Source organism: Epinephelus moara, chromosome 23 (genome assembly GCF_006386435.1).
Source record: "Epinephelus moara isolate mb chromosome 23, YSFRI_EMoa_1.0, whole genome shotgun sequence".
NCBI lineage: Eukaryota > Metazoa > Chordata > Actinopteri > Perciformes > Serranidae > Epinephelus > Epinephelus moara.
Window position 1 is genome coordinate 30,231,951 of NC_065528.1, and position 12,548 is coordinate 30,244,498.

Below are 12,548 nucleotides of genomic sequence, written 5' to 3' on the forward strand. Positions count from 1 at the left end.
GTTGAGCCGGTTTGCTGTCTCTGTCAAGAAGCTGTCCGTTAGTCACTCACACAGAATAAAACCTCTGTTAGAAATTCACTGGATTTAAAAAACAAAACAAAAAAGATAGTCTTTTCAAAACTTGAAACGTTCCTGAGTCACTTGTGGTCTAGTCTCTATATACAGACTCTACATTCAGTGAATGTAGAGTCTGTAGGCAAACCCCGGAGATCTTGCCTCTGGAAGAAGAGCGGAAGAGCCCTGGTTTCCGGTTGTAGGCTGTTTGTAGTCCGTGTGATATTGACCAATTCACGTTTGAGCCGGCTGCAGTTGTTGCCGGGTTAAACGGTCCGTGCAGTGAAGGCTGCAGTTGTTGCCGGGTTAAACGGTCCGTGCAGTGAACTAACGAGGCGGAACATAATTGGCGTAACTGCAAACTCTGAATCCATCGCAATGGTTCAGCATATTTACTTATATATAAACGGAAGTCGGAAACGGAAATTCGCCTCCTCCGCCCAAATCAAACTGGAATGCCAAAAAATCGGGGGTCTGCCCCCAGAGGCTGTATCACCGTCTGAATACAGCCGATGGGTTCTGAGAATGCTTGTGGTCAGGCAGACTGGACCTGCGACCCACTTTTGGACCGGGATCCACCAGTTCGGAAACCCTGATTTAATTCACATAAAAAATGAGACTCCGATGACAAACCTACACACCCTCTCAGAAAGAGGCCAAGTTTTTCATTAATCATGACCATGATTTTTCCCTTGATGCAACCAGTGTAGTTGTGTGGACTTCCTGTCCCGAATCCAGGCCAGGTACAGGATAACTGATCCAATGAAGGAAAAATGGAGAGTGATTTAAGCTCCCAGTACTGTACTGAAAAGAGACAATGTTGCTGGTCATTATTAGGTCCCTAAAGGTCCTTAAATGGCTTTTGCCTTTTCACTCTCCAGTTAGGTCAATAAGATACAAGAGCTTGTCAAAAATATTGCTTAAAATGACACTGCAATAAATATACAGCATTTTTCTGGAGACACAATGTCAAACCCTCGGGTGTCCACGGGCCTGCCTTTGATATCCACTGCTCTAGAAAACATTGTTCGGTCAGTGCGTCAAGACCCAGGCAGATCATACAAAAACTGGAGAATTGGAATAACGCTGACAGAGAAGGAAAAATAGGAGACAAAGCAAGAAAGATGAGTGTAAAATCATTAGAATGCCATCAGAAGATGGAAATGGCAAAGACCTGGGTAAAAGAGGGAATAAATCCAAATCCTCCCTTTTCCTCTTCTGATGGTCAGAACGCCACAATGAGTGGCCTCCAGCCTCCATTAACACACATTCAGACCAGAGCCCACATCTTTTTATTAATCTACTACCTTAATTTGATCCCACGGAGGAGGAAGGAGATGGAAAGAACCGGAGGGAGGTGGAGGGAGGAGAGGATGCGGCTGAGGGTTGAAACATGATGTGGGAGTCAGAAACCTGCTTTTCTCTGCTCGGAGATGAAAGGTTAAAAAGCCTGATAGATCTTTCCATTTTTAAATGCACCTCTGCGCCCCTATGTGCAGCTCTCTGCGTGCACGTACATGTGTGTGTACGCCGATGCATTGGCGCGGCAGAGTGTTTATCTGCGTGCCGAGTGTGTTAGAATGGGGAAATGCTGGCTAATAACAAGATGTTCCTTTGAAAATCGCGGAGCATTCATCCCGGTGTGTTCTTTCAGGCGAGCGGCACGGGGCGAAATGTCAAACATTAGAAATAAACAGCCTTGTCATGACAACTCTTGACGGAGAGAACAATACCGGAGAGAAAAGTAAGAGAGGAGAAAAGAGTGATAGATGTAGCAAGATGGAAATAGAAAAGGATGGAAAGGCGTGAGGGAAGATGAAAACACTTCCTCTTCTGTGCTCTTCCCTCTGAGTCAGCCTGCCAGTCCCTCCTTCCAAAGCTGCTGAATCTCTTTCTCTCTTTTTTTTTCCTTTCACCATCTTATTGTCTCTTTCTCTCTAAATCATTTTTTTTTCTTGGCTAACACCATGGAGAAACCTCCTGGTGTCTCACTCGGCTGTTTAACAATCCACACATCATTAGCGGCTGGCTCGGTTTCCTTTTTATTTCTTTTGATTTGTGTCTCTGATCTGCTCATAATGCTCCGCTGATGAGCAGCAACAATTTCAGGATAATTTGGGTTTATTAGCATGTACGAGGTAAATCCACCCCAAAAAGGAGGATTCGTGTGTCATGTCTGTGATATGCAGAGCTCAGTTTTAATTTATGAATTCCAACAAGGCTCTCTTCAAGCTGAACAACAGAGAGACAGATTGTAGTGGTGACAGATTGTAGTGCTGATGATCTAGAGAGGAATCCTGGAGCTGCTCCATAGGCAGTAAATAATTGAACAACTCTTAGGACACGCCAGCCATTGTATTTTTACAGGGATGTGGGGACGATTTCTTCTTCACAGCTGCAAACCCTACATTCAAATAAAAGAATAAAGCCCAGTTCAGACCAAAGATTTGTGTCAAGACGGGTTTAGACAACTTACAGCAATGCAAAGAGGCGTAACAGTGTATTGTCTCCATAGCATGGCTGTCTGTACTCTAGCTTTTCAGGCCTTTTTGTGCTGGATATAACTTGTAGCATCTTAAAATATAAATGTGGATAATGGTAGTGGAATACTTGCTACAGTTGTGTTTCTACCAGTGGTGTAACTATACATCAGTGTGGATCGATACATGGATTCGATGATCCAGTATTATCAATACAAAGTGAAAACATTGACACATATCGTCATCTTCTGTGTCACCGTTTCCATCTAAGCACACCTCCCTCCGAGACATTCAATCACTGCTAGTGGCCAAGCGCCAAGCAGACAGTGGGAAGCAGCCAAGAAAACACATGCGGGACATTTACTGATATTGTCAGTGGGGCGGCAACTAACGATTATTTTCCTTAGTGATTAATCCGCCCAATATTTTCTTAATTAATTGTTGGTCAAGTTAAGTCTGAATACAGTGAAACCAAAAATCCAAAGCTATTGAGTTTATTATCATTTGTGACAAAGAAAACAAACAAATTCTCACATCTATGAGGCATGAAACCAGCAAATGTTTGGCTTTTTAGCCGAAAATAAATACTTAAATTATTACAATTTTCGATTTTTTAATTGACTAATCGTTGCAACATCGGAGGCTTCTGAATTGTATTGAATTAAAACAATTCCATTAGCTGGATTCAAGCTCAGACGGGCCAGTTTCCACAGAGCGACTTTCTCCTGCAACATTCTCAAACAGTTTTGTCTTGTCGCCAATCTTTGGTACAGATTTCGCTTTAGTTGGGTGTTCAAACAATAGTTAAATACCAGTTTCCCTTGCAATCTCACCCTAAATAGTGTATGGATTTTATGAGACTGAGGTTATCTTGTCGGGAAATGATTCTTTTCCAACAGTTTGTATACACATTATCATTTTCATTTTTGTGAAGTTTGGCTGAGGTCAGAGAGTTGGCGTTTCTACAAAGGAGAAGTTGTGATGAGGGCTGTTGGAGACATTGTTCGACATTACTATGCCTCTCATTCTTTTCTGTTCTCTTTGTGTCATTTCAAAAAGACCAAGTAGTAAAGACTAAACAGAGCAGAGGTTGGGGGTGTATGTAACGTCCATATTCCAGAATGAGGCCCTTGTTGTATGTCGCTCCTGTCTTTGATTAAAAAGAGGCAATCATCTTTTAATATCTTCTTGAGTATTTTTACATTAATGCAGTTGACTGAAACACGCACAGATTCTCACTTAGTTTGATCAAAATTTAAAGAATTTTTAGAACCTCTAAAATCCCGAAAGCTGAGTTTTTTATCTTGTGTTCACAAATTAATTATCTTGTGGGAACAAGTAAAAAGATAATTACTTTGTGTACAAAGGACAATAACTTGTTCCCATAAGGTAATTACCTTGTTCCCTTAAGATAACTTGTTCCCACAAGATGATAACTTGTTCCCACAAGAAAATTTACTTGTGTGCACAAGACAATAACTTATTCCCTCAAGGTAACTTGCTCCCATTAGGTAATTAACTTGTTCCCTTAACTTAATAATTTGTGAGCATAACATAATAACTTGTTCCCACGAGAAAATTAACTTATGTGCACAAGACAATAAGTTGTTGCCTCAAGATAACTTGCTCCCATTAGGTAATTAACTTGTTCCCTTAACTTAATAATTTGTGAGCATAACATAATAACTTGTTCCCATGAGAAAATTAACTTATGTGCACAAGACAATAAGTTGTTGCCTCAAGATAACTTGCTCCCATTAGGAATTAATTTTTTCCCTTAAGATAATAATTTGTGTGCATAAGATAATTACCTTGTTCCCACAATATAATAACTTGTTCCCACAAGAACATTAACCCGAGTGCACAAGACAATAACTTGTTCCCTCAAGACAATAACTTGTTACCTCAAGATAATAACTTGTGTGCACAAGACAATAAGTTGTTCCCTCAAGATACCTTGCTCCCATTAGGTAATTAACTTGTTCCCTTAAGATAATAATCTGTGTGCATTAAATAATTACCTTGTTCCCACAAGATAATAACTTGTTCCCACAAGAACATTAACCCCAGTGCACAAGACAGTAACTTGTTCCCTCAAGACAATAACTTGTTCCCTCAAGATAATAACTTGTGTGCACAAGACAATAACCCAGCATACATTAGGTTAAGTGACTGTAAGCTACCCACATTCAGACTACAGTGGACAGTCAGAAATGATGAAAAAGTTGTAGTGAATATCATTAAATGAAACTTAAATTCACATCTGAATAGTTGAAGTACGAAGCCAATGTGGCTGGTGTAGGCAGATTTATATTTTTGGACATGAGTGAGCTTGGAAAGGGTCAAATTTACATTAAAATACAATGCCAGAAGTGAAGGGGGAAGTGTTGTGTGTCGACACTGATCAATTCTTGAGCAATTCTGAATTCCCTTCACTGACATTTTGAGTTAAATTGATTTCCTGACCTTGAAAACGTACCTTTAGGATTTTACATCAAGCCTCTATCTCCAGCCGCTCCATGATTAAAGATAAAAAACAATAATTGTGGAACGGCAGAAATCCCAGATCCGGATCACCACCAAAATCTAATCGACAGTTCCTTTGCCCAAGGCCAATCTGCTCTCCAAATTTCATGGCAGATATTCTAACAGACAGACTAACTATCTAACATTGTGTTTTGAACCACCAGGCATTACGTTCCTGGCATACAAAGTGATGCTGATGGGTGAAAGGAGACTGTTTAGAGCTAAATATGTCTGTGCTGCTGATTAATATGTGGCTGAACACCTGAAATGCTCCCAAAATTAAACCTGGAACACTCAGAGATGGAACCTGGGAAAAATCTCAACATGAAGATGAAATCATCAGGTTACTAATGGTTATATAGTCATATTGGCTGCTTCATGTCCTGCTTTCCTCTGTGTTTTCTGTATGAAAGTCAGCATCTGACTCATCAGTGCCATTAAATCCATGTAAAAGCAGAATATCCCTGGTACACAGAATCATAACATCTGCGATGCATTGAAGAGGGAAAGGTACAGAGCACCATAATGCATATACTGAATAATAAGTAAAAACCCAGATGTAAAAATGTAATTATCCTAATATGTCCCCCCCACACTGGAAAAAGATTGACTAAAAGCTGCAGACAGCACACCTTATCTCCGATGTGACGTCAGTACATCAACGCTTGTTGTGGCCAATAGATCACTGAAGAGTCATTACCAGTCGTCAGTGCCGTGTGTCCACTTCACTTAAAGTGTTTTCAGTGATGGACCTTCCTTTCAGCACTGGGAGGTTTTACAAATTGCTCACTGCCAAAAACAAAAAGTCAAATTGCTCACAACTACAGACTGTTGAAAGAACTGCCCACTCCCCTTATGAATAGTACTCACACTGGGAAATTATACACAGTATACAGTTTCTGCCCAGCACCAGTGTAGGAAGTAGAGTGACCTTTATTTAGCAGGGCGGTTAATGTTGGGCTTTTATAATAATGATGATTATATCTAGCAGTTGTAGTTTCCTAACTGTTATGAGGACTTGTTGCTGTAATGAGATGTACAGACCATTTTACAGTTAGAAAACAGCGCTGACGAAATGTATCAAATCTTTCAAACCTTCGAGTTTCATATTTTTAGTAAACTTCGGTGTCAGTTTCTCCGTGACATTATAGCCTCATTTCCACCAAGCAGTACAGTATGATTCAGTTCACTTTGGTACACTTTTTTTTTTTGTTTCCACTGTGAAAAGTTGTGGATGTTGTTGGGGTACCTAGCACACAGATCTGGTACTAAAAGGTGGAGCTGTGAACAGAGCAGTGAGTGACAACAACCTTGCCCACATTAAAAGGCCCGTTTCCACCGCAGGAACTTCGGGGTAAATTTACGGGGCCGGGGCCGGGGCCGTTGGTGCGTGTCTCCACCGCAGGAACCACCCCCAAAGGACAGAGCTCTGGAACTTTTACAGGGGCTAAACAAGTCCCTGCCTCGGAGTAGGTACTCAGAACGGCCCCGAGAGACTCCTGGCTGGGGCTTGGGGTTTACTTGGTACTGATTGGATATACTCAAGGTGGAATGTGACGTTTTGTAAATAACAACATAGTTATCGTAGATTAGCTGGGCTAACCGTTAGCTGTTAGCGGTGTCTGTAATAACTCCGGTCACGGTCCGTGGAAAAAATATTTTTTCCAGCGGATATCTTAGTTACAACATGATTGAGCTAGCAAAGCAGTTTTGTGTTGCTATGTGTGGTATTTATTCAGTTTTGGGAAATCACAATGTCTAGAAAGCATCAGCTGACAGCGACAGCTAACAGCAGCAGCAAAGCTAACATCAGGACGTCATCTGTTAAAAGCCTCCCGTTGTCGGATACGACATGAAACTACTCCAGTTAGCTCAATCATGTTGTAACTAAGACATCCGCTGGAAAAAATATTTTGTGACCGGAGTTATTACAGACACCGCTGTAATAACTTATTACAGACACCGCTAACGGCTAATGGTGTCCCTACGCCCCTATGTCGCCCCGGTCAAAATGGTCGCGCAATGATTACGTCACATCCAGAGCCCGTAACTTTACAGGAACCTTCCTCCTACTCTGCTCTCTCAGTGGAGACACGGCGGTTGAGAGGGCCGAGCGAGAGGACGTTCCTGTAGTAGTTCCTGCCCCCAAATAGTACCAGGAACTTCTTCAGTGGAAATGGGAAATGGGCCTAAAGAGAACTGTTTGTGTTGGAAACACTAGGGTCTAGGTACCATGTCTGAAGGGTTACTGTTGGTTCCAAAGGTACCATATTGAAAGTGTTTGGTGAAAAAGAGACTTGTGATAAAGTACATGCCTGTATGGCAGCTAGTGCTGCCCACCCCACAGAACTTCTTTTCAACACATTACTATCGTAAAGTATATATTAATAGAGATAAAATGTTCAACATAATGCATTGATTCAGCATCCCATTTGTGTGTAGGTAGACTATATAAGCTCAATACAATGTTACAGAAATGTCAATGAAACCAACAATTCGCCATTCTTTGAGGGGCAAGTATCAGATGTCCCAGTTACCTCTGCAGCCTTGTGCTGCATTTATGTGGTATTGGAATGATCTGAAAAAATTTGGTCTTGCTAGTATTTCATGACTCACCTGATCAGTTTCCTTTGGTCTTTGTTACCATTGTGTGTTTTAAACGCTTTGTGCATAAAATTCAACACATCGTCTTTGTAGCGTCCATGCTGTTTCCGTATCACAACTTATAGCTCATTAAGACACTAAAGTCGGAAGAACAATCTTGACGTGAGTCTGAGTAAGTGAGTGCTAGGTCATTCATTCAGTGCTGTGGCAGAACAGTTCATGCGCTGTGGTTCGGTGATTGCATCAGCCATGTTGTCTCGACTCGAGTCTGACTCGGTCACTTGTCGTTCACTCACAGTAGCACGGTCCGCTGTTGGGATATCGATTCTGACAAGAGAACATGCAACAGCCATTTTGATGCTTGGAACAGTTCAATGTTTGCTTACTTTTCTGAGTAGCTGGTGCAAAACACCATTCCCATCGCCAACATGTGCGCACAGATTTTTCAAGACGTCAACTGTAAAAGGGTTGATCGTCTTTGCTTGTCTTTGTAGTATTGGAAGGTAATTTTTCTATGAATGTGATGTACTACCAGTTCAGGTACTGTATTCATCCTGTATCAACGTATATGACGTACTTGTGGTTCGTGTTTTTATCATGGTTAAAGTCAACCAGATAAACTTTCTGTTGATTGAAGTATCTCCTCAACTTTTTGGTGAATTATTATAAGATTTATACAGACATTCATGGTTTCCAGAGGATGAATCATAGTGATTTGGTGATCCTCTGACTTTACCACTGGTCACCATGAGGTTGGCAGTTGTGGTTTAAAGTAAAATGTCTCAACAACTATGAAATGGGTTGCCATGGAATTCATGTACAGACGTACATCTTCCCCTGAGGATAAATTCCAATAACTTTGGTACATTCCCATCATCCTCAACTCTGTTTATTGCTAATAAGCAAATGTTAGCATGGCAACAAGCGAAACTCAGCATGTTAGCATTGTCATTGTGAGTGTCTTAGCATGCTGATGCTAGCAGTTTGTTTAAAGTACAGCCTCACAGAGTTGCTCATGTCTGTAGATTCAAAGTATTGTAATGTTTTTCATGTGTCCTCGAGTGATTATAACGTCTATATACTCATCACGTTAAGTGAAACAATGAGACCTTCCTTCAGATCCCTGAAAAACTCGTCACATTCCTTTAACTCTCATCATCTGGGCTTGTTTTGGTGTTGATGACATGTCTGGGCTGTTTTTTTGGCACAATATTTATTTCCAAGTATGATTAGGAAGGAAAATGCTGCAGCCCTGGAAGGCGAATCCCCCTTTTCCCGCTGCACACCACCTGGGACGTCAGTTGTGATTGTTCCAAAGTGACACCCAGCACCCAGATTCTGCCATCACTTGTAGGTGCTCACAATAGCATTCTCCCCGATCCTCCCCTCCCTCTCGCCCTCCCATCCTGTCTCTCCATTCTTTTCGTCTATTCAGCTGCCTGTCTGGAGCAGTGACTGGTTCATCCTCATTTGCTCCACTCATATCCCCAGTCTTGACATCGCCAAGCAGCCGCCACTGTCTCTGCTCTCTCTCCTCTCCTGCTCGTGATTGTTTTTGTGCTCAGTCTTTCTGTTATTGTGGATTATTGTTGATTTACTGGGGTGACCATTAACCCTTAAAAGCAGATTGACGTGTTTGGCTTTAAAACTCCCTAAAATATAAACAAATGCAGTAAAAAAAGAAATGGACCACTGGACTGCTCCGCACAAATGAAAACAAGATAAAGAAAAACACAGTACTGCAAATTATTCTTATTAAGTAATTGGATTTTTCTTTGCAGAATCATATAGTGTCCTTGTGGCCCTGAACCGGTCTGCAACACTCCCATCCAAGATGATTGCCTTTCTGGGTAGCCTACCTTCTGAAAACATCAATATGGCATGTCTAATGTTTGTAACATGAGACTGTCTATAAAAGGACTGAAAAACAACCAAAAAAAGTGAGGGTCTTAAAGAGATATGCTGCACCTCAGATTAGAGGTGCTCCATTACATGTTTGTTTCTTGACAATACTGATTCTGGTACCTGTGCTTGCGTACTGGCCAATATTACTGATTTTTTTTAATCTAAGTTTTATAATACAGCTGTAATTTATTATTTTTATTTCTTTTTCCGGCTGCTATTTAAAGCCCCTACAAGGAACTTTCATTTTGAGTTGATTGTGGCGACCCTGTGGACAAAAGCCGTAGTGTTTTGCCGGAATGAAGCCTACATTTCCCATGAGCTCTAGCGCGTATTGTCGTAAAGACGCTTACCTGGCTCGCGCATGTGTTTGTTTTGGGGATGAATGAAACAACAAGACGGGAAAACTTTGCCCCCGCTCCTATCGGGGATCCCAGCTCACCTCTGCCGCGCCCCAGCTCCACCTCTCCGGCGTAAGCGCCACCGCCGCCGGGGTAAACGCAGCGGTCGGCTGGTAAGGCTGAAGGCCTGTTTGGCGAGCACTTCCACGGCTTCTTGGACTGAGTATGGAGCGGTGCCTCGCCTCTTTATTTCTCGGCACTCGCTGGACCCTGTCGACGCCTGGCTGGTACCTGTCGTCGGCCCGGATGAGGTGTTCCAGCCCCGCGGCCCCTGCTCTCCTCGTCCCCGCTGGCGCGGGGTGAATCTGCGCAACCTGCGGCCTCTGTGTGTGGCTCCCCGGACAGCTAACGCCGTGGACCCGCCGGCTCCTGCCAGGATTGGGCTGGTAAATGCTAGATCGCTAGCGAACAAAACGTTTATCCTGAAGGATTTCCTGACTTCCCGAGGATTGGATTTTCTCTGTGTGACTGAGACGTGGCTGACTGTTGGTGAGTCCAGTGCTTTCACAGAACTTTTACCCGATGATTGCTGCTATTTTAACTCCCCGCGGACGTCGGGTCGAGGAGGAGGAATAGCGACTATTTATAAGAGTCACTATAAATGTAAGCAGCTAGGTAAGATGACGTGTGCCGTCTGAGTGCCGTAAATCGTTTCGTCCTGGAAGCGACCTGGGGCGGACCCGGAGACAGTTTCCTAAAGGTATGGATATACACTATATAGAAATAGCTTATCTTCACACCGATGGTCTCATTTGCTGTTGTAGGTCACGCACAGACATCAGCAGAAACGAGAGACTTTTGCATATCCAGTTAAAAGTTCCTTGTAGCAGCTTTAAATTGGCAACACTAGTTCTACCCCTTGAAATTAAAGCCTTGTGCATGTTGCCATTTAACTGGTGGAAAAAATCGATACTGCATAGTATCGCAATATTTTTGTGTGGCGTTATCGTATCGTCACACAGTGCGAAATATCTATGTTCTTTTTATTTTATTTTACAGTCTGAAATATTGATATGATGAATACAAATTAAACTTCAAGTAGCCTAGAATAATATTTTTAATTGCTTTTTCAGTCATTCCACTAGATAAATATTGCTGCTGCAAAAAAATGACTGAAGTGAGATGAAAAGACTGAAAACTTTATCTGATAAGATAAAACAGATGTTGTCGAAGTTTTCTTTTGGGGGCATAATTTGCATTTGAAAAAAAAAGGTACTACAACACAATATATTTAATCGCAATACTCAGCATATCGCAACATATTTAAAATCAGAATAATATTGTATCGTGACTTAAGCATTGTAGTAATATTCTATGGTAGATCCTCTGGGGATTCCCACCACTACCTTGTACCCTGTAAATTATGGCCTGATTTCTGACATTTCGTAACAGCTAAAGTTAAATTATTTATTGGAAATCTCTAAAACAGTAGTTGCCAACAGCTGCACAGTGTACCTTGCTGTGTAGGCTGCTGTTTTAGAGACGCAAAGAAAAATGAATTTCTAGAAAAACTGCCAATTTACCAGGGTGTTGAGCTACTTTTAAATTTATTAATAAATTATGGTTGCATTCTCCCTGATACTGATCCAGCATTTTACGCAGCATTGGAGGCATATCTGATATTGAAATTGGTATTGGATTAACCTTATCTCAGTTAGAGGTGTAGCTATGGATGTATTAAGAGAGCTGGATACAGCATTGGCAGCAGGACCCTGTTCATTCCTATGAAAGTTGCTCAGTGGCGCATGAAGGCAAAAAAAAAAGCTCTGTTTCTGGGGTATGAAATTACCTGTATGATCGGAGCTGCTTCCACATCATTGGGCACATAGAGCAAGGCACACTAGAACCTTAGGGCCAAAACCAATTTCCACCAGCCAAGCAGCTGACTTCAGGTTTAGCACTCCGCGAACTTGAATGGGGATAAAATAATTTAATCTTGCAGCTCTATTAGATTTTGGAAATGTTGGATGTTGAATGGATTGAATCTTGATTATATCTTGAAGTTTTTGGATTGCGGCCATCGGACAACTCTTAATGAGACATCAGGCATTTATAGACATCTCTTTCTCAAAATAAGTCTATGGGAAAAAGGTTTTTGTTTTTGGGCCCAGTGGCATTTTGTGACAGACCCCAGTCTCCCTGCATGTTACATGTTCTCCCTGTGTCAGCGTGGGTTTCCTCCAGGTGCTCCAGCTTCCTCCCACAGTCCAAAGACATGCAGGTTAATTGGTGACTAAATTGTCCGTAGGTGTGAATGTGAGTGTGAATGGTTGTCTGTCTCTATGTGTCAGCCCTGTGATAGTCTGGTGACCTGTCCAGCATGTACCCTGCCTCTCACCCGATGTCAGCTGGGATGCGCTCGTACAGATAATGTCCCAAAACCCAAAACCAAGGTACATACAAACCTTGAGTTTATATACCATTACACCCCAGTTACACCAGTTAATATTTAGTTTCCCTTTCAGTGTGCCATATTGGATTTTCCACCATTTTGACTTTCTTGCATCATCCAGACAGTATGCCATGTTTACTCTTACCTTGTGAGGAGTGGAGAAGATGTAGTTATACTCTAAGTGCTGCT